General features: G+C 36.1%; 1 protein-coding gene across 1 annotated transcript in view; it reads left to right on the forward strand.

The window, feature by feature from the left end:
- The window catches only part of SLC24A2 (solute carrier family 24 member 2), a 2,356,155-nt gene that overhangs the window by 1,974,880 nt on the left and 358,173 nt on the right, over nucleotides 1-23,102 (forward strand). The gene's annotated exons all lie outside the window — the stretch shown is intronic.

The following is a 23,102-nucleotide window of genomic DNA, read 5'->3' on the forward strand; positions in this document are numbered from 1 at the left end:
ACAAGACCTTGTATATTGCCCACCCAACAAGCCATATCAAGGATCAATATATCACTGCCAAAAAAGGTAGACTTGCTTGTGTTGAACAGTGCAACCACAGCAGTCTGAGTAGCACACAAATCCTCAATACATGAGTAAACACTGATGTGAATGTAATGCATTAACAGACTTGTTAGGCTTCCCTAGTCTACTGGTGTAGTGGAGATAGGGGTTACAAAATTTTGTTTCACCATATAAGGAAGGCTGAAAACAATGGGACACAATGTGAACACATCCAACTAATGAATACTATTTAGTGAAGAAACATAGGAGTACCTAGGAAAATCCATGTTGTGTTCCAAGTATTCCAAAAAAACTTTTCACTTCACTTGTAGTGCCTGACCATAACATGAAATTATTATTTTGATATCTAAGATACAATATGTATTCCTTTTCCCCATGTGTAAGCAGTAGGTTGGCATAAAAAGATGCTGCTCCCTCACCCATTGCCACACACCAGTGTGTTGTCAAAAGTATTCACCTTCAAAATATGAAATTGTTCCTTAGTGTCATGTCAATAAAACTATAAGCCAGATAGCTGTTGTATTTAACATAATGCATAAACAATTCAATTATTGTATCATGAGGAAAAACTGTGTACAAACTTTTGATGTTGGCTGCAACTAACAGCGTGTTGCCAAAGTATTCCATCTTGGAAAGGGATGCCAAAAATGCCTTGAGTTCTTTACTATCTGAGGATGCTCACAAAAATATTCTTAAGTTTATGATCAACAAAAATAGCAAGTGGTTCTGTGATGGAACAAGGTGCAGAGACTATGGGTCACAGTGGTGGATCACTTAGGGGTCAGTATGGATCTTCGGAATCCCAACATTGCCGGCACAGCTGGGTTAGACTCCAACAAATACTCATGTAGATCTTGGGTGATTATTTATTGTAACAATGAATCTTTAAGAATAAAATTAATGTTGGCATAGGGTATGTCTGTTTCATTCTTGTATTCACCGCAGTAAAACTGGTGTCATTCAGCATACTCAGCATTTCTGCAGAGTAATCTAATGAATTCATTATCATGAGAACACACTCTTGTCTGGTTTCAGCAGTCTTTTTTCACTAAATATTTTTTTTTATTATTTCAAATAAGATGTCTTAAACATTACATGAAATAAAGATAAATAACATATTTATAATTCTAAAACATTACTAACTTCAAACCATTATATAACTATTTACATTGGTGTCTATGCAAATAACATTGAAATTCTATATTATATAAAGTTAGAAACATAAGATGATATATCTTCTTCGATATTTTCAAGTATTTCCAGTACTTTCATCCAAGAGTAATAGTAAGAAGTAGATCTTTTAGTTCTGTTCTTCACTGTTAATATTTCCATGTGAGCAACTGTTGTTGTTAAAGTCTCAAATTCCTTGAACGTAGGCGGCTTCCTCATTTTTCCAGTGTATAGTTATGATTTTACGTGAAATTGCCAATAGTGACCATAGGATTTTAGTGTCTTTTTGGTACACAGTTTGGAATAGGAGAGTTGAATAAAATTAAAGACTTTGTTAATTGAAAATTATCATTATAAACAGTCTGAAAAAATAATTAATGGATTTCCAGTACATATTGAGACATATACATTCATAAAAACATGCTGCCAATCTGCTTTTATCTTGGTATGGCATCTCCAACATTGATCTTCAATAGACTACATTTTGGCTAACCTATGTGGTGTATAGAAACTTCTGTGTAGATATCTCCAAGTGAATAATTGCCAGTATTTTGATAATGTAGATAATTTGGAAGATTTTAGAATATTACTTCTTTCTTCTTCAACTGGAGGATGGTTGTTTATTAAAGTATAATAATCCCAGTATGATTTTTCATGATAGTTTTTGTTTTTTAACAATTTTATAGATATTAGACAAATAACCTGTACCCTGATAAGGCTGTTTTGTGATAAGAATAAGGTATTCAATGAGTTTTGGAGTTTCATATCTAACTGAAGGTTGCATTTGTTCTATTTTATTTATAAGAAAATGCCTTAGATTTTGTAAAACAGCCAATTGTCTTTATTTATATTATAATTATAAATTATCTGTTCCTTTGTTAGAATTTCCCTTTCTCTATAAGTTGATGCCAAAAGAGTAATGTTTCTTCTTTAAGTATATTTATTTTAGATATTTGGAATGTATCTAGAATATTTGGTGTAAAAGCTATAGGAAAATAAGAAAAATCCAAGAATTAATATTTGGTATTTTGTTTATATATGTTCTGAACACTGAAAGTGTAGAGCTTACATAGTTTGATGGCAATTTATTAATATTATTTCTTTTCCCTAAAAAATAATCTTTTAACATCCATATAAGGGGTGATGGTATTACTGTTAAGTTGTCTTGTATGTGATTATAATTGATTTCTATGTAAATCTGCTCATGGGCTTGTTTCCATATAGGTGTGTATGAATTATTTAACCATAGTGTTATGTTTTTAATAACAGATGAGGTAATATATAAATCAATATCCGGTAAATTAATTCCACCATCTTCCCAATCTGGCAAATGTTTATTTAAGGCTATACGGGGTTTATTTGGAAACCATAGAAAATTTAAAATTAGTTTATTGTATCTTTGAATAATATATTTGGGAGGTGGCAATGAAAAATTTTGTATTAAGTATAATATTTTGGGAAATATGATTATTTTAATAAGATATAATCTGTCTGCTGTTAAAAAGATATATTTATTCCAGTAACCAATTGTTTGCTCTATTTTGTCTAGTATTTTATTATAGTTAAATATTAGAGAATCTGTTAATTCATTGAGTAGATTTATTCCCAGATATAATAATTTACTTTCTGTTACTATATATTTGGAAAATCTTTTGTTTATATTATTTTTTTTTTACAATTACAGGGCATAATTTTAGTTTTGTTTTCATTAAATTTTAAGCCTGAAATATTTTGAAATTTATTCATGGAGTTAAATAGAGCATTCAAAGACTCATTTGCATCTGAGAGAGTTAATAGTATGTCATCAGCAAAGAGTTGGATTTTAAGGTTTAACATTTTATTAATACAAATGCCCTTTATGTTATTGTTTGATCTGATTTGATTTGCAAAGGGTTCTATGAGTAATGCAAATAACAATGGTGATAAAGGGCAACCTTGTTTAGTTCCCTTTTTATTGTTATAGGGCCTGATCTATATGATCCCAGTTTAACATATGCAGTAGATTTTTCATATAGTATTTGGATAAGATTATTAAAATTAGAAGGAAAGTTATATTCTTTTAAAACTAGTGAAAGAAAGTTCCAGTTAACCGAATCAAAAGCTTTATTAATATCTAATGAGATTACATTTAAATTTAGGACTTTATGTTTGCTATAATCTATTAATGTTAGTATTCTTTTAATATTATCTGAAGTATTTCTTCCTTTAATAAAACCTGTTTGATCTTTGTGAATTAAGAAAGGAAGAAAGTGTTTGATCCTATCTGCGTATATAGCCATAAACATCTTGTAGTCTATATTGAGTAATGATATTGGCCTATATGAGGAACACTGTTTCTCATCTTTATCTGGTTTGATAATTGGGGATATCAATGAATATTTCCAAGAGGGTGGTATATTCAAATCTTTATTGGCTATATCATATACTTTTAATAATAAAGATATGGCTTGATTGGGTATTAATTTATACATTTCTGGTAGCATATTGTCTGGGCCAGGTGCTTTATTTGTCTTGAGCTTTTAATTTGTGATTTTAATTCTGTCATATTGATTGGTTTGTTTATAATGTCTATTTGTTCTTGTGTTAATTTAATATGAATATTGTTTTCTAAGTATTTTTTATATCCTTAGTAGGTGTATCTTGAGTATTTATGGAATTATCAATGTTAAATTGGAGTCTGAATGCTTCTAAAATATCATTTAGTTCCGTAACTCTTTTGTTAGTATTGGGAATAAATATTTCTTTTATTTGCTTAGATTTAATTATTTTTTTGTTCTATTAGTTAAGTATCTCAGGTGTGCTGAATTAGTAGAGTATGAGTTTATTTTATCTTTTCTAAGTTAATCATAATCTTATGGTGTAGCAATTCTGTATACTTCTTATTGATTTGTGTAAGTTCTTGAACTTGAGTAGCATTACCCTTTTGTATTTCCAGTTTCAATTTATCTGCTTTGTTTTGTAAGTCTAGCATATCTTTATTCCATAACTTCCTTTTATTTATGTACCAGGATAATATCTTCCCATATGTAACTGCTTTTAATGAATCCCAGACATATATTTCTGAAATATCTTCTGTGTAATTTATTTCTAGAAAGTTTTGATTGTTTCTTCATAAAATTCTTTGAAATCTCTCAATTTTGTGATGTAGGAAGGTATCCTAGTAATGGGATTTGAATAAAATGGTGTAAGCTCTATCTCAAAGACTATGGCATTATGATCAGATAAAGGACAATTTATGATTTTGACTTTGTCAATTTTGTTATTAGGTCATTGGCAACATATATTCTATCAATTCTAGAGTTAGTTTTATATCTATGAGAATAAAATGTGAAGATTAGTGAGTCTGGTTCTGCAAATTCATTTATATCTTTTAAATACAATGTATCTATAAATTTTGATAGTGCTTTAGAGATGGGTTGTTTTCTTCTTTTGGATTTAGAATCTGTATCTTTTTCATTCATTATACAGTTGAAGTCTCCTGCCAATATCAGGCTACCCTTAGTTAAATGAATTATCTCTTCAAAATGCTGTTTAACTGTTTTTAATCCTAGTCCTGGGATCCAATATAGATTTACTAACGTATAGATTCTCTTATTTAACTCTATTGAAACTAGACAAAACATACCTGATGTATCTTGATGAGTAGTAATTATTTTAGGTGTTATAGTTGAGTTGCGAAGTAGTATAGCTAGTCCTCTTTTTTTTGTTTTGTATTGAGAGTTTATTAGTACTGTGTAATTATTAATATTTAAGTTGTTTATATCTCTATCTAATAAGTGTGTTTCTTGTAAAAAGACTATTTGTGGTTTATGTAAGTTTATGTACTTGAATAGGCTTCTCCTTTTATTACTATTATTTAGACCATTAACATTTATGGATAAACATTTAATTTCCTAGTTTTGAGTTTGTTTTATGTGTGAGTTTATGTAAATATTGTTTATTCTTAGTTCCATCTTGGATACAGAATTCAAAAAGTTTTTCTTGTATGATTTTTGCATGTTTCTGAGTGACACCAAAGTGATAGAATAAAAAAAAAACAAAGAACTTCCAAACTTGTAATTCTTAACCTTAAAAACATTCCCTATTGCTATGAGGTAATATACCTCTTCGTTTGGTTAGTGAATCTAACCAAACAAACTTTCTACCCTCACAAATAATATTTGGATCAGTTTCTCTTATCCTCTTATTTTTAAATAAAGATAATTGAATAATATATTAAGATAATCTAATCAGCTAAAATATATACATATATTCTTTACTCATCTTATTGTAATTCAATAATACTTACTTCTAAGCAGGTTTCAAAAAGGTACAAATATTTAGATTAAGGTAGTATCATTTCAAAATAATTTAGGGTATTAATAAACATCATGTTAAAATCTATAACTGTATATTTCATACATCTGTTGAAAACTATTTACTGACATTACTGTATAATACAGTACCATTGTTGTGCAATTGTTTTAGACTACTCAAGTCCGAAACCAGTGTTTAAATTAATATTTGCAAAGTCATATTGGAATAAAACATGAATAGTTCTGAAACCACATCATATTTCATGTTTAACATAAACTGAAATGCGATACAATGTATAAGTATATTAATATTTCTTTAGTAGACATTAAATATGTTCCTCTGATTGCATTTTTCAGCTTTTCAATGACAATTCCCATGGCTAGAGACAACAAGATCACAATTTAGACAGCTCCCTTATCCAAGAGACCACTAATAATGTTGTTACCTGATTGAGTGTCTTGTTGCCAACACTTCCATCAACCCTCAGAGGGACCCTGCACAATGAAAACTGACACAGTACAGAGGTAAAACTGCAGCGCACTTGACCACACCCTCAAAGCAAACATCTATGTATATCACACATCAACTCCCACAGCTTAGACTGACACCCAACCAGTGAGTCTATCTGCTGACAACAAGTGCTGGAGATACAATCCTGACCTACTCAACACCAGTAATTCAATCCTATGACTGAACAAAAGTATACTGGAGAACACATCAAAACAATGGAAGCTGCCAAGATTCAAACCACCATGTACGAAAATATTACAGGCCAAAATTCCCAACCCATTTTGCAGCAAAGAGACAAAACGTATTCAAACCATGGGGTAACACCTTTACCACGTCAAAAGGTGTCCAAGAAGCTTGTTTTTCCTCCAACATCAGAGGACAGCCACGATGATCCATGCACTGCAAGAGTACCATTTTATCCTGGCAATTGCTTCACGACTGTATATAGAAACATTTAATCCAAATCATTAACTGGCACCACAACAATATTTCTCAGAAAAGCTGTTTTACAGCCAATGACCAGACAGAACGCATCATTGAGAGGATACATTTATCAAATGTCAAGTGCCCCAGCCATAATACAAGTGTCTCCTCAAATCAATCCCCAACGAATCTACTGCCCACCAAACTTGCAGACCAATACTGGCATCCTTTCATGCAGTCACATTGAAACACAAAATACAGGTCCGCTGATCAGGAACAACCAGGCTCTCAACTGCCGGACAACACACCCGTCTGCAGAAAGGTCCAAGAATCATAGTTGCATTGTCAAGCATCCTTGTCCACACTAACAGTAACATGATATACCCGCATACACTAGTATTGTGTCATTTTTGATAATGTAAAAAGCCAGGCAATATTATAAGAAGGGTGAAGCCACAGCCAGGCAACATAACAAGAAGAGCACAGCCGCAGTCACCATTCAGATGAGCAAACGGGAACAGCATGAGCCATCTAAGGATGGATAGCCCGTTGAGTACCTGCCACAATGCATGCCCATAATGCATGGCAACCCAGTAACAAATTAGGTGTGGGCTAAGCCTCTCCCCTTCCACTCAAATCAGATCCAACACAATATGTGTGTAGAACACAGATGCTTCGACAAAGCCCAAAGCCACATGGGATATAAACATTGTATAATTGACACACGGGTCAAATCCACTGTTGTTATGTTACTCATTATAGTTGCCTATACAATCATTGCTTCCACTTTCTCCATCTAGTATACCATACCGCCATCTAAATGTTTGATTTGCCAGATGCACATCCAACCTTCTTGTTGCATCCCACCTGCCCACCCGAGGGCATACCTTGGCAGCAGGACATCAGTAGTATTCTGCAGGAGCACCGGCGTGGGAAATGGCAACCCTCCCCAAAACAAACCTGTCAGTTGCTTGACATTTACTAGTTTCTTTAGAGAATTTGCAAAACAGCAGTGATTTTATTTGCTGATGATTAATTTCTGCTTTTTAAACTCTGCTGTATAAAACATAGTAAGGGATAGCTAAAATGTCTGGAAATCTAAACTGATAGAAAGACAAGCAGATATATGTCCTTATCTATCAAGGTGCTAGAAGACATCAGTAGCCATAAACTGAAAGTGCTTCAAAAATAAATATCTGTGTATATTTATATGAACCTTTTATATTATTTATGTTTCCTTAGAAGGAATTTAGGTTTCTGTATCTTTAAATGTGAACCTAGCTTATTTTCTGACTAGACATCAATTAGAAAGAGTCAGGGGATGGCGTACACAAGTAAATGCGACAAGCAATAAGTAAGTCAAGTTTCTAGTGATGTTTGTGGCTGTTAAATTGTCTCGAGAACCAAGCAGGAAAAGGTATGTGTTTTTTCTTTTCCCTCCTCTTATTTGGTGACAAACTCATGTAGTGGCACGCAAGCACTCTAGTTTACGGAGTAGTGTTCACAACTGTCAAACTTTGCATTTTAAACATGCTATGCCTTATTTCTCTACAAAAGAAAAGACAACAGGATATCTAAGCTAGTCACAAGCATCTTTCAACTCCGGATGTCTGGAGCCACAACACACATGACTTATAGCCTCAAAATATCACTTAAAACATATTTTTTCACTGGACTATATCAGTATGTGCATATGGGTCAAAGGCAGAACATCTTTTAAGATTATTTAAAGTAGTCTTATGATACATCCTAACTGAAATACTTCATTTCAAAAGCAACACATTTCTGCCCAGCATTAGCGTTTATCCAAACAGGGACACTTTTAACTTATAAAAAGTAATACTATCAGGGCTGTAACTGATAATAAGTTATATAGCAGCCATTACTATACCTATTAAGCAATATAACCATATACTGATTAAAGTATTATAAGTTAATGAAGATTTAATAAAAAGAAGAGAAAAATAAAAACAACAAAACACAAAGAGAGAAAATAAATAAATAAATAAATAAATAAACTATTTGGGAACATTATTATGCATTGATTACTCTGATTAAGAATATGAAAATAATAGATGGATAATAATGAAAAATAGAGTAATGTTTAAATTATGCTTAGTATATTGATGTGATTTGAGATAAATGTATTTACATTTATGCTAATTTTGACATTTAAAATATAATTGAAAACAGTACCTGTTTTGGTGTAACTTGAAGACAGTAAGAACTTTTCTTTGTTGTTAGTATTATTATTTAGATTTTTACAGAATATAACATATGTAAGATTATTTGTCCTTTAGTTTTTTTCTTTTGCTCAACAGTTTTCCAATTATTTACTTCAGCATTTCTCTTGTGTACTTATTGTCCAGTCCATAGATTCTTCATGTGTTGGGATGTTGTTGTTGGTAAGATATTTTATTGCTGAATCTACTGTTTCAAAGATTTTTATTCCATTTGGTAGAAAAACTTTCAGTCTTGCTGGAAATAAAAGATGGACTTTCAGTTGCTTTTTCTTCAAGGTTTTTTATTGGTAGAAATTCTTTTCTTTTGAAACCACCTTTGTAGAATAATCATTGTCAAATCTTATTAATGAATCATTGTATTTGATGGGAGAATTTGCCCAAGCATTTCTTAATATAAGATCTTTATCTTGTGTAGAAAAAGTCTCACAATTATAGATCTCGGCTTGTTCTTACCGGAGAAGAAGCATTTCCAGAAGCTGCTAGTGATCTATGCCCGTTCTATACCATATGAAAGAGCTTCAGGTATTTTTGTTACATCTGGTATCCAGGTGGTAAGAAAGTTTATCATATTGTCCCCTTCAGATTTTTCTGGTAGACCATATATTCTAATATTATTTCTTCTTGTTCGGTTTTCCATATCATCAAGCTTTTCTAGTAAATATGTATTCTGTTGAAGTAAGAATTCAGTTTGTTGTTCTTCTATTTGGACTCTAGTGTCAATGTCACTTAATGACTGTTCAATAAGTGATATCTGTCCTTTCTGCTGTGTAAACATTTCTTGAAGCTGTTCCAGTTGTTGTGAGCACTTTTCTTTAAAAGTATCTATTTTATTGTCCATCTTGTCGATTTTTATTGTAAGTTCCTGTATATTTGTAATGAGAGACTGCAGGTCTTTTTTGAGAGAAGAGTCTTGTGCTGTATTCCTTAGATGACTCATGCTGTAAAGCTGATATTGGTGCTGATTTTCTAGTAATTAATTTGACAGGAATTATTCAAGTTCTGACAATAACATTTTTCTTATAGATGCTCAGAGTTATTAGAAATAAGTTAGTAATAAAAATTTCTTCAAATTAAATATTATTTTGTAAAATTCCTGTCAGGAATTGTATTGAGGTAAGAGAGCTGAAATGAAGTGCAGCTATCAGTTCAGCATCCTAGCCACACCCTCCCTGGTTTCAGCAGTCTGATGTTTCTGCCCTTAGATATATCAAAAAGGGTCGTGTGTTCAGCTAAAAACAAATTCTGGAAAATTCCCTTATATTTTTATACTGCAAAATATTCTGTCAGCTTCACATAATGCCTCATAGAGGCTGATGTTAGGATGCAAGGTTGGGTTATAACTACTAGACTTTTTGAATACAGTTCTATTGTTGTGTTCAGTGGCCTGGTTGTTAAAAATTAACCAAATATTGAGCTTGCATGTATAAATCTTGAGGGTAGAAGCAAGATCTAGCTTGGTAGATGGGGTAAAGGAAAAAAACTTTCCAGTGTGTACTGGTTCCATCCAAAAATTACTTTTGTTGAAAATATTAAACTCACCATCATAAATCACTTTCACCTTTGGGTGTGCCACTTGCTATTCTAATGTATAGTTCTGTTCTGCTGGTATGTAGTCAAAGTGTGTTCCCTCTTCCACCACCAGAAACAGGGTGGTTGTCGTGAACCAGTTGTTCCCTGTTGAGTTGCTCTGGCATTGATTCAACCAATTGGCAAGGCACTGGGACCTCTTTAAAAGGGGATTCTCTAAAAAATCATTGTGTTTATCAGTCTTAGACTCAAGATCTTCTGAACCAGCTTGATAGTGACCGGTATTATTTGAATTTTTAATGTTTTGCCTATTGATTGCATTGTGGCCTAGGTTTCTTGTAGGTAAGTTCCAGATGATCAGGATTTGACCGGCTCTGCACTTAATGGTATAGTATATAATAATTGTTGCCATTTTTTTCCTGGCAGCATCCTTTTATAAAAACTAAACAGTGATGCATCTGGTTAGAAAGATTATGAGTGAATTTCACAACTTTGATGTAGCAGCATTAATGTTTAGAAAGCTGTGTACTACTGATAATGGTAGGCACTGGTGAGGCATGTAAGAGGTTAGGTAGCATGGAAAGGCAGACAATACTTAGATGTTCATGGTCAGTCAGTACTGATTATCTACATAAGCTGGAAATTCTGTTTTTTGAATCACTTTTTTGATGTGATTATTTAAATTTGAGTGTTGGTCAGTGGTGATGCCTATTAATTAGATGTCAACTGTTTCAGTACTGGTACCATTTTAAGAGAGGATATGAAGACCGTCTCACAGATCAGAATTAGGTATAGACTGGGAGAACATCATAGATGATTATGATTGGGTCTCTTATCAAAACCAAATTGTTATAGTTTTGAGAAACACATGTCAGTAAGTTCATCTTGAGTGCAGGGCTAAGTGAATTGAGAGAGGTGCAGTTTGGGCATCCATTTCAAGAATATATAATTACTTGATTATGACCAGAGAAACCCAATCATAATTCTTTGGACTGCACTGAGCTTTAGTAACTTCCACTTAAAGAGAGCACTTTAAATTTCAAAAGGTGTAACATAGCACTGCCACATACAGAGTATCAACAGGCAAAGTATATCGCTGATGCTGCAACAGCTTTAAAAGCTGTAAGACACTCCACCATGCTGCAGTTTCTTTACTTTTTTTGTGCTTGCTTGTGTGGGGAGCAAGACTTATAGCTTTTGAAGCTGCAAAATGGCTTCTGGTGCTGTTTTGTAGAATTGAAAGAAGCTTAAAAAGAGGTCATTATGCAACTGTTAGTGTGTATTCAGCATGCTCCATGTACTGAATATCTTTTGTTTTATTGATGTTTAGTTGGGGATCAGAACTGAATAACCATTTTTGTATGCAAGAAAAGTATAACTGCAACTGGATATTAACCATCCTTTGTGGAATTTGCAGAGACAAGAAACATTCACTTTTTGGGGGGATGAGAAGTGTCTAAAGCAGTACGTATTTTGTTTACAAAAATATTGAATAATTGGGGGCTTAATATAGATCCTTAGAGTATCCCATCACATACAATCGCAATGTCAGAGACTGCTTCTGTCAAGCAAACCAATGTATTTAGAGTGATAGTTTGAGAACCAGCAGCTGTCATGATTAAAAGCAACTGAAAATAAGCAGGTTATAAGAATAGGATGAGAAAGGGTATTGAAGCTTTTCAGAGTTCAGGAAATCAAAATCTCTTCAGAGTTCAATTTAAAAAAAGCTGTTTGTTGTTTTCTTTGTGTTTTTCCCAGACAGGGTCTGTCTAGGATAGCAGAGTAGAATCCAGAAGAGACTAAAGCAAAATTGTTGTTGCTTGTGGGATATGAGATTATAGCTGTCTAAATATGCAGTAATTTTCTTGTGGATGTATCTTTCTAGAATTTCTGAGAAAGGCGTGAACAGTGCACTAGGGCTATTAGTCAACTGATGAACATTCTTTATGTAGTAAAAATGCGATGGACGATTTTCAGGCTTCTAGTACATAACTTTCCTCAACTGATCTTTTGCTTAATATACAAACAGGATAGGTTGTTCCAGATGCACTGTGAGATTTGTACGTGCAAAATAAGTATTCTTAAGTATTACTGGAAGTTTGTGACTTACAGTAGTAAGGATGGGGGACAATTGGAATGAGAGGGATAAAGGATTTCTTAGTCAGTGTGATGGGATGGTGCTTCAGTTGACTGAGATACATTTGAATAATGCTAGGAGTATCATGGGAGGGCAGATCTGGTAAAGAACAGGCTTGTGTCATTTTTACTGGGGTAGATAAACTGAAGCAATGTTTTGCACAGCATCCTAATTGTTTTGACATGTTTGTCATGTTTTTAAGCATACCTATCAACTGTCTAGATTTTGGAAAATGTCCAGATTTTTGCCTCATATTTTTGTTCTGTTTTTCATAAAACTTGTGAACGTTTGGCAAATCATTGAGAATCAAAATCAGTAAACAATGACAGACATTTAAGTTTCAGATCTAAGTTTATAAGAGCAATATTTAAAACTTGTCCCTGATTTTGAGCGTTTGTACCCCCATTATTTTTGGCTTTGTCCAGATTTCCTACCCTAAGAAATTGAGACATATAGGCTTGTTTGCTAAAGAAGAGGGCAGGTTTTGACTTTGCTTGTGGTCTTAGTCTAATGAGAATGCTTCCAGGCCAGGTTTCTTATTTACTTTAGCATCTTCAATTCTGACGACAGCCACAGAACCATTTGGGCTTGACTTTTTTTGTCTTGCTTAAAGTAAGTTGTTAAGTATAACAAACAAGGGGTTATAGAAGTATTCAGTTTTGTCGTATAGAAGTAGTTTTTTGCGTGGTACCCACTTTAGTTGTATTTGTAAATCAGTAAAGGTTTGATGATTAAAATTCATTTTATTTTGAACCAGACAGCAGTGATGTTTCTCTTTTAACTTTAGAGTGTAACTGCATGGAAAACAGGAGATGGTAGAGAAGGACCAACTCTGATATGTAATACCGATGTGGGATATTGTCTTGGTACAATGACCCACTCCAGCCTAGAATATTGTTTCTGTCAGTGGCTTTATCTATGCAACTTGTCATGTGAAAATCTTGAGTGAACACAAATTATCCAGAAAAGGTCAAGATTATTGATTAAGAGTAAATGACCTATCTGTATTGTAGTCATCAGCAATTATTTTCACAGCCTTGCTCTTGGAAGTAAGCTAAGGTGTGATACATTATTCTGTGAGTATGAGAGTGGCTGATGCTATGCATGTGCAAGCAAAGGTAACAGATTTATGATTGCTAATCTTAACAGTAGCAATATGTGTTTGACTTTGGGAATTTGGTAATCTATAAGGGAAATATCACACAGTTAATTGTACGTTGTTTTTAATGGTTACTCTACCTGTTCTTTGATGGCTTCTGTCACTGTACATTGTACCATAGCCAGTGAAAGGGTTTCAGTGTCTGCAGGTTATGGCTTGAAAACTGCAGTAGCGATAAGGGGAACACAGCAATACTAGCCATGGTTGAACATATGAAGGGTGCTTTATAGGATGAGGCTGCAGAGATCCTGCATCTGTTCAAAAATGAAAAATGTTGGTTTAAAGGGATACACACACACACACACACACACACACACACACACACACACACACACACACACACACACACACACACACACACACACACACACACAAAACTGTTGCTAATGAGATCCTTACAGGTGCATATTAACCACTTCACTTTCTGGGTGACATAAAGATGCATCTCTGCTTTCATAGCTATCTCAGGGGTTCTGATAGATCTTTATACTTCCTTTGTATCCCTTAAGTCCTGAGAAGTCATGTGACAGCTTATTATAACAGAGTGCTATAGACAAGTATTCCTTCCTTACAAAATGACTTCTAGACGAGCTGGCTCATCACTGATATGTGCTGAATTAATGGCGATGTACCAGTTATTATTCAACTACATACTGTTTAGTGTTTAGTGAATCTAGCTAACAATAAAGTAAAATGGAAAGAAACTTAGCAATTACAGTAGTGAATAGATGTAATTAGCAACAGATAAGGGTATTTTCCATTTATTTATATTTGTTTTGCATTTATTTACCCATTTTGGGAATAGGTAGTCCCATCCAAATGGTATAGTGTCACAATCTTTTGCTAGTTTAGTCAGGGAAAATAGTATTTAAAAATAGTATGAATATAGTATGAATTAATTCTGTTAGCCTGCATTGTCTACAGAACTAGGCTGTTAGGCTGATCACCAATGGGTGCATATGAAATCATTTATGACTAGAATACTGAAGAAATACCTGGCAACCTAGTTGCTTTTCCCCCTTTGCCAAGAAAGCTTGCAGGTAGTGGTGGGTCGCTCTAGGAGCCAGATGTGGCTCATATGAGAATGAATGAGCAAACAGGCGCAGCAGGTCTTCTTCTTTCGGCTTTTTCCCAGTTAGGGGTCACCACAGCGGATCACCTTGTCTGCACATTGAATGGCAGTGGAGTTTTACGGTGTCGAGTTGCCAGCCCGGCATCCAACCTTCCACAGAAGGCACACTCACACGCACACCTAGGGCCAATTTAGAGTGTCCAATCCACCTGCAGCATGTCTTTGGGATGTGGGAGGAAACCGGAGCACCCAGAGGAAACCCACCACAGGAGGACATGCAGACTCCGCACAGAAGGCACCCCAGCCGAGGATCGAACCAGAGAACCTCTTGCTGTGAGGCAGCAATGCTAACCACTGCACCACCGTGGCCGCCCACTGCAAACAGGCGCAGCAGGTATTGAGAAATATTTGAGAAATAATGCTATGACAATCGTACATTTTCTTAGCCACCAATGTAAAGTGTTTCACAACTGTTTGTCTCACTCATTTGTTGTTGTGTCTTAAAATGCAGTAGTTTCGCCCCCTTTGGATATTAGTCAGGCTGTTTACCAGAGTGGAAACAACAACAGCTATTTAACAGCAGCTATACTCTGTTAAACAAAGGTTTCAGAATTACGTTACTTATCCTAATGGTGCTTGAAAATTAATACTGGACTTATCAGGGTGCTGCTCTGCTTTGTAGACACAGATATAACTGCCTGGATCCTATTAAATGCAAGTGAGTCAGTAAGGACAGGTACATTTAGCTTGCTTCTTTTGAGAGGCATACCAGGACAGTATGTATTCAAAGGTGAATCCTTAGTAAGGGAAGACCTAAGTCTTGTTGCAAATCAGCTCAGGCTGTGTGGGACCAGAGTGATAAATGCTAATCCAGGCACGGAATATCTAGGCAGTCAAAAGCAATCGTCATTCTGACTCTGCATTTTTAAGGTACATGCTAGCGAAACTTCCTTACTCAAGTAACATAAGCTAATCTAGATATAGAAACAATTACTTTATTTTAAAAAAGAATACAAAGACAGCAGGACTATATAAAAAACAGACTGCTTGCTAAAATGTAAGCTAAATGTTACATCTTGTGGATACCTGACTGTGACATAACCACATAACTTTTACATACCTGTGAGATTTTCCTGAGTGGGAGTCCTCCTGTGCTAAATGTTACATCTTGTGGATACCTGACTGTGTCATAACCACATAACTTTCACATACCTGTGAGATTTTCCTGAGTGGAAGTCCTCCTGTGCTAAATGTTACATCTTGTAGATACCTGACTGTGTCTTAACTACATAACTTTTACATGTACCTGTAAGATTTTCCTGAGTGGGAGTCCTCATGTGCTAAATGTTACATCTTGTGGATACCTGACTGTGTCATAACCACATAACCTTTACATACCTGTGAGATTTTCCTGAGTGGGAGTCCTCCTGTGCTAAATGTTACATCTTGTGGATACCTGACTGTGTCATAACCACATAACCTTTACATGTACCTGTGAGATTTTCCTGCGTGGGAGTCCTCCTGTGCTAAATGTTACATCTTGTGAATACCTGACTGTGTCATAACCACATATGTTTTACATGTACCTGTGTTATTTTCCTGAGTGGGAGTCCTCCTGTGTTAAATGTTACATCTTGTGGATACCTGACTGTGTCATAACCACATAACCTTTACATGTACCTGTGAGATTTTCCTGCGTGGGAGTCCTATTATTATCTTGATGCTTCAGTAAGAGTTACTGATTTGCAAAGGCAAGGTTAAACTACATATAGAATCATAGTTAATGAATTCAGACCTTGCACTGAATGTGTACTAGCAGTGTCAGTGGTGCAATAGGTAGAACACTTGCCTTTGGTGCAAAAGAGTGGGAGTTCTACTCCCACATCAGGTAGATCGATTACTGACATGCAGTGCAGCACAGGAGGGTGCTGTACCCCTGAGTGTGCCACCATTTGGATAAGATGTTAAACCAAGGGTTGGCTCATCTTTTTCAGCTGATGGTAGTTCATATGGATGAAAACCATGGTACCTATCCAACAGAGCAGGGTTAGTTTCCCAATTCCCTGGTCAAATTTCCACTAGTAGTATTAATACCACCTCAGGTCTCAGCTAAAAAGAGGCTGATAACCCAGCAAATATAGGTTAAAACAAATAAATATTGTCTACAGTACAATGATCATTGTTTGTTTTTTGGCTTTTCCTGGTTAGGGATCGTCACAGTGGAACGCCAGTTTGCTAATGATTGCCAGTAGATATTCACGAACGCCGAGGTGCCAGCTTGATGTTCAAGTTTCAACAAAGGCACGCCCATTTATGCATGTCTTTCGATCGCCCACCCAACCGCAGGGAGGACATGCAGACTCCACACAGAAGGCACTCACCGCACTCCAGCCGAGAATCGAACGGGAGGACCTCTTGCTGTGAGGCAACAATGCTTCCACTGCACCATCACGGCTTCGTTTATGGTAAGTGTACACTACACAACTGTACTATGTTCTTCGTGTTTCACTGTGCTACCTTCGCACCACAATGATCATACAGTTCATGAATTCAATTATATTATTTATGATTCAATCCAGATGCAGGAGAAACATAATTATGTTATAGAAGCTCATAGAAACTATTCTAGAGTATTAAACAAACACTTAAAAGTTGTAATTCTTGTAGCAGTATATATAACTCATTAAAACTGTTCATGGTATGAGCTTCAGACTCTTTGTCTAAGTAGCATTTCTCAGTTGGCTATTCTGATATAAAATATATATATATATATATATATATCACACACACACACACACACACACACACACACACACACACACACACACACACACACACACACACACACATTTATGGATCTTGGTCTTTGCTGAAACTCTTTTTATAGAGACAAAAAGAGCAAACATTCAAAAACTGGAATGATCACTTCAGCGAAAAATTTCACAGGGAAAGGAAGGAGTTGGCCAGTGTTAGGAATTGCCCTTTTCCCCACTGTAGTGGGATCTCGGAGTTGGTATATATAGTTGGGGGGGGGTCTGGGGCCACAACCCCCCCACACACCTGGGTGGGTTAGACATACTGTGGTGTACGTTGTGTTTGTAAGGTGGCCAAGTGCTTTCTTTCCCTGTGGTATTTTCACTGATTTGAATGTTCAATTTATTGAACGTTCACTCTTTTCATCTTTATAAAAAGAGTTTCGGTGAGGTGTGGTTTGATTATGTGACATAAACCCATGGATCCCTATCATATGACTGAAGGTTCAAAACTTCAAAATTCATATGACTGATTTTGAAATATTGAACATAAAAGAAAAAAAATAAAAACAAACTTTTCTTTTTAAATTTTTGGAGAAAGGCAAGCCCTCCTGCACCCCCAACATCCCTCTCAAATTAAATATACCAGCTCCAAGATTGTACTACAGTGAGGGAAAGGGTAAATTTCCCAATCCGTGCTGTACCACGATCTCCATTCAAAACATTTGCTGTTTCGAAACTTTGACCATATGATAGGGATCCACGTATACACACACACACACACATATATATATATATATATATATATATATATATATATATGTATATATATATATATATATATATATATATATATATATAAAATATATATATATATATATAAAACTAGTTATACAGAATGATATATTTGCATTTAATATATATATATATATATATATATATATATATATATATATATATATGTGTGTGTGTGTGTGTGTGTCTGTGTGTGTGTGTGTGTGTGTGTGTGTGTGTGTGTGTGTGTGTGTGTGTGTGTGTGCGTGTGTGTGTGTGTGTGTGTGTGTGTGTGTGTGTGTGTGTGTGTGTGTGTGTGTGTGTGTGTGTGTGTGTGTGTGTGTGTGTGTGTGTAAATATATATATATATATACATATATACATATACGTGTATATTTATTTATTTATTATTTAACATTTGTTTGCCAGGATAGTCTGACTAGACAACAAATGTCTGTTTTCAGTGGAGTCCTGGGGAGAAAAACTCCATAAGTTTACAGAGAGGTGAAAAAAATGTATAGACATTTAAAAGGCAAGTTAGCTTGTAGTGTCTTGTAACATAATTTTAAAAGCAACTTCCTCCTAGGCTTTACTGTTTAAAAATATATAGTTCTTAGTGCTACCTTAAATGTGTTTCATGCATTCCATTAGTATTAATAGTATGTCACTGCTTATTCATCTATTCCACAAAATGTCATTTTATTTGCATTATTGCAGACTTTTACTAATTTATCCAGGCATGTATCATGTTTGCTTTAACAATGTTCCTGATTCTGTTGGTACATTCTGTATTAACATTCTAACTATGCCATTGTAACAACAAGATCTTTTTTAACTGCTCCTGCTTTATCAAATATTGAGTGGGCAAAAAGTTTACTGTTGACACAGATTATTCTTTAGTTTTGTAAATGTAACAAACTTAATGTTCAGGGTTGTCTTACCCTTAGATGGGTATAAAATGAAGGTGTTTAAACTTAATGATTTATATTCCCTATAACTGTCCAACTGCTTTACTGCAGACAAGACAAGACATCACTAAGTTTTCCATAAAGGAAATCTAATGAGTAAGGAAAGCATTAGTCATTCACTGCAGTTTATTTTAATTATATATTAATTCCTGATGTACATTTTACTTAAAGATGTAGTAAGAAACACAGTGCATGTAAATGATTACAGCCATTACTTTCTTAATGTGGATATATGTACCTGTTTTTTTACAGTTTTCACCTTCGCCCTGGAAAATCTGAGAACACTTATTTCAGATGTTTGTGCCAAATGAAGAATTTGCATTTCTCTTACTATAACTATAATTTAAATCAGCAGCAAGTGCAATGAATGAATAGATGACCTGCCAGACCTCTTACATAGTTTCATAGGTTTTTGCAAAGCTTACAGCTAAGAGGGCCTTTGAGAAGCTTAGCCACATCGCCTAGTACTAACACTGTCCCCCAGTAAGTAGATTTGTCCCACATATCCCAAAAAGATTTGTGGTCATCCATCCAGTCATCCAGTTTTAAATATTGCAAGGGAAGTAACCTGCTTGACTGTAATGGAAGCATATTCCAGAAAGGTGATATGCTAGCTATAGCACCATCTTGTTTTGTTGATGCAACAATACAGGTTTAAGCCTCTAAAGCAAGTGTTAGTTTTTCCACTGGTTAGGTTTAAGTGGAGTTCAAAGACTACTGCTTCATTCATAACATGAAATTCTAAGTAGAGATCACCCCCCAGGAGTCTGTATGTCAATGTGATAGGACTTTTATTCTATCAGAGTAACTAAGGGGACTGGGACCTAAGATCTTTTAGGTGAAGCAATATTGAGCTCTGTCAAGTCACTTTAAGTGCTGAGCAAGGTACATGGCAAACAGGACGTGATATTTAATAATGAACATAATAAAGGAGGAATAAACTGGGACTATAACTTCTTTGAACCTTTGAGAGATAGCACAGATGATAGGTTGTGCAAGACACAAAGATTTTTTTAACCATGGCAGTGATGAGGTGGTCAAAGGTAGCTGGTTGTCAAGATAGCTATCTAAATCCCTGATGACTGTATAATATTTAAATGGAGTGTCATCAATATAGTGGTTGTCATAGGTTCATAGGTTCATAGGTAGGTACTAGGCTATCTGCCCGAGGGTATTTATAAGCCTAGCCAGAGTGTGTTGGCTTTCGCCGCCCCATTGATTAATTAACTGATCCTCTGTCAAGCAGAGCCAATGAAGTGATCCCAGGGGTGTATTTTCTGTTACCCATCCACTCATCAAGGTTTCTCTTGAAGAGTGTTAGTGAGGGGCTCTGCCTAATGTAGTTTGGAATTTTGTTCCAAAGCATGGGGAGTCTCTGTGACAGGAAGCTATCCCTCCAGCATGTTCTATTTATTGCTGTGGTGAGATTTAGCTCACTAGAGCGCGTAGCTCGCAGTGATTTGGATTTTTGTAGGTGGAGCATGTCCATCAATTCTGAGTTGGACATGGCTTTGTAAGTCAGGCAGAGATCACCTCTGAGTAAGCGATATGCCACTGAGTACAGCCGGAGTTTTTTCAGTCAGGCTGCATAGGACATATGTTTGAGGCCAGTAATCCTCTTGGTGAAGTACTTTTGTGGTCTTTCCAGCTGTTGACAGTGTCTTGTGAGGTACATCCCAAATGGGGCATTGGACTCTATGATGGGTCTGATGAGTGATGAGTAGAGGGGCACTATAACCTCTTTATTTCTAGATGCAAACCCTTTAGTAATTAGATGGGCTACATAGAAGGATTTCCTAACTAATGTGGCAATATGATTGTCAACGGAGAAATTATTATCTACTTGGGTCCCTAGATCTCTTATTACCTTTTCTGCATTAAGGGGCTGCCACCTATGTGGCAATTCGTGGGTGTTTTGTTTTTCCCAAATGGGATGTCTATGCATTTTTTGGCATTTAGCTTGAGGCCATGACTTTGACACCAGGTGTCCATCGTAGTAAGGCCCTTTTGGAGGATGTCTGTGTCAGCCAGAGAGTCAATTATGGCTTCCAGTTTGCAGTCATCGGCGAACTTGGTTAGCCATAGTCCTCCTGTGTTTGCCTGTACTTCTGAGAATTATATGCCGAACAGTAGGGGTCCCAGGACTGAGCATTACGGGACACCACTTGTCACTGGTTTAGAGTTGGACATGGAGCCCACTATTCTTACCATGTGAGTTCTGTCTGTAAGCCAATTGGCAACCCATCTTATGAGGTAGGGGTTTATTTTCAGGCTGGTGAGTTTTTCCGTAATACCCGAGTGGGGAATGGTGTCGCAATCCTTGGTGAGGTCAAGGTAGGGTGTGTGAACCACCTTTCCCTCGTCTATGGCCTTAGTGACTGTCTCAAAGAAGTCAACCAGCTTTAGTAGGCATGATCTGCCCTTAACAAAGCTGAACTGGGTCAGGTCAAGTGTTTGGAGGTTCCCAATGTCTTTGTTAATGAGTTCCATGATGATGCTCTCCATAGCCTTACAGACCAGGCTAGTCAGGCTTATGGGCCGATAGTTACCAGGGTCAGTTGTAGCCCCTCCTTTGTGGGGAGGAATAACCGTTGCTGTGCACCATTCAATGGACACATAGCCTGTGGAGAGGCTGAAGATGAACAGCATGTTTAGGTGTGGGTTAGTTCGTTCTGTAGTTTGTGCAAGATGCAGCCTGGGTCACCATCCAGCCCCATTGACGCTGTGTTTTTGACTTTTGAAAGGGCTGTTTTCACCTGTGCATCTGTGATTTCTGGGGCACTACATTTTCTGGTATTGTTGTGGGCCTTTTTGGGGGTGAGGGGGGGGGGTGAAGTGTGCACTGAATCTGTCTGCCAGGATGTTGGCAATATCAGTAGGTTCAGTATATTTTGTGCTATTTTGCACTAGTTCAGTGCATATCTGCAAGTTGCCACTTAGATTCTTAACATAGTTAAAGAAGTCTTTGTGGTTATCTTTTGAATCCTTGGCTATTTTTCTTTTGAAGTTAGCCTTGGATGATTTTATGAGGTACCTTAGTTTCTTCCTGGTACTGATCAGGGATGTCTTTACTTCTTGGGATTTGCTTTTTTTCTGAACTAGTTTCCTCCTATTGTATAGCCTGATTTTGGCAGGGATCCGCCAAACTGGTTTCCTTCTCTTAGAGGAGTGAGTCTTGGTTTTGCTAGGGATTGCATGATCCATGCATCCTTCTAGGTGCTCATAGAGTGCATTTGTAAAAGTTTCTGCATCTTGGGCAGCGTTATCCTTTAGCATGGGGGCTGTGAAACTTACCACCTCTGTCTTAAGGAAGGTGAAGTTTGCTTTAGAAAAGCTTTTTACTGTGGTTTCCTTAGTTGGGGGTGGTGGTGGGGTGTGGACATCCAGAGTGATTAGTTTATGGTCTGATCTAACCAGTGACGGGTTGACCTACGGTGTGGAACACCTGTCTCCCATGTTGGTGATGACCAGGTCCAATATGTTTTCACCTCTGGTAGGGGAGTTTACCAGCTGATCCAGGGCATTTAAGTTGATGAATTCCAGGAAGCACTGGGCCTAGGAGTTTGTACTCGAGTAGTTTAAAAAGTTAATGGTAGGGTAATTGAAATCGCCCAATATCAGGGTGTTCAGTAGGACCTTCATGTTTTCCAGTGTCTCCATAAAGGAGGAGTGGTGGTCCTGAGTCATGGAGGGTGATCTGTAGCAGGCCACAATTTGCATTGCAGATTTGCCCGATTTTAGTTGCACATGGATGATCTCACATGTATCATGCTGCACCACTAACCTGGAGGTGTAGGTATCTTTGATGAATATGGATACACCCCCTCCTTTTTGTGTTTTGGTCAGTGTTCTGTTGCCAAAATGTGTGGTATGAGTTGTAGCCTGGTAGTGCTGGGGTGCTCTCTGGAGCCTTGAATCAGGTTTCAGTTACTGCACAGATGTCAACGTTCTCCATACTGAGGAGTGCTTAGAGCACGCGCATTTTGAGACTTAAACTCCTGGCGTTG

The sequence above is a fragment of the Protopterus annectens genome, chromosome 2.part0 (assembly GCF_019279795.1).
Source record: "Protopterus annectens isolate FY-2018-M chromosome 2.part0, PAN1.0, whole genome shotgun sequence".
Taxonomy (NCBI): domain Eukaryota; kingdom Metazoa; phylum Chordata; order Ceratodontiformes; family Protopteridae; genus Protopterus; species Protopterus annectens.